The sequence below is a fragment of the Trichechus manatus genome, unplaced genomic scaffold (assembly GCF_000243295.1).
Source record: "Trichechus manatus latirostris isolate Lorelei unplaced genomic scaffold, TriManLat1.0 scaffold00007, whole genome shotgun sequence".
Taxonomy (NCBI): domain Eukaryota; kingdom Metazoa; phylum Chordata; class Mammalia; order Sirenia; family Trichechidae; genus Trichechus; species Trichechus manatus.
In genome coordinates, this window is record NW_004443943.1 from 3,176,845 (window position 1) to 3,177,771 (window position 927).

The 927-nt window shown below is 35.6% G+C and overlaps 1 protein-coding gene across 1 annotated transcript in view; it reads left to right on the forward strand.

The window, feature by feature from the left end:
- Positions 1–927, forward strand: part of TMEM26 (transmembrane protein 26) — a 47,418-nt gene that overhangs the window by 28,698 nt on the left and 17,793 nt on the right. The gene's annotated exons all lie outside the window — the stretch shown is intronic.

Here is a 927-nt window from a genome sequence, read left to right on the forward strand (position 1 = left end):
AGAATTCCAGCCAAAATAGAAATCACTTCCTTGTTCTGCACATGCCTGATATTTGGCAAAATAACCATGGTCTATTAGAAAGTGGTGTAACGGAGAGACTCAATGTCAAGGCCCCACCACTAAGCCCTGTTCTGAAAAATAAGATAGACCATTGATTCTGTGGGGTTTAATAGAACAATTAGATATGCAGAATTAAAAATAATAAATTTATAATTATTCTCTTTCTTTACATTTAGGTAATGGATAATTTTTCTTTCTAGTTAGACACAGTTAAGTTTTAAGGCAATAAAAACAAAAGAGGAGATTTGTGCCTTAGTAAAAATATTCCCAGGTTGGTAAATTCAGATTTGAAATCAATAAAGAATAATTTATGAATTATTTGTGGCTCTAATATGCAATTTGTAAACTTTTGCTATTTATTATACTGTATTACAGAGTATAATAGTTAGAAATGATTTTTAAAAACATTTGGATATGTGACTATAAAATTAGCTCTTAAATATGATATCATACGACCTCACTAGCAAATGTAAGGTTTAAATTACTTGCTAGTTACAAGGCAACCTATCTTAGTTTTCTAGTGCAGTTATAACAAAAAATACCACAAGTGGATGGCTGACAAACAAATTTATTTTCTCATGGTTTAGGAGGTTAAAAGTCAAAATTCAGAGAAACCCTGAGAGCATGGCCCCCAGATACCCTTTTAGCTCAGTGGTGAAGTCACTCCCGAGGTTCACCATTCAGCCGGGGATCGCACAGGCCCATAAAACAAAATGGGACTAACAAGGCACAGCAGTCCAGGGACAAGGACTAGAAGGCAGAAGGGGACAGGCAAGCTGGTGATAGGGAACCCAAGGTTGAGTAAGGACAGTGTTGACATGTAGTGGGGTTCTTAACCATTGTCATATAGGGCAATATGTGTACTAA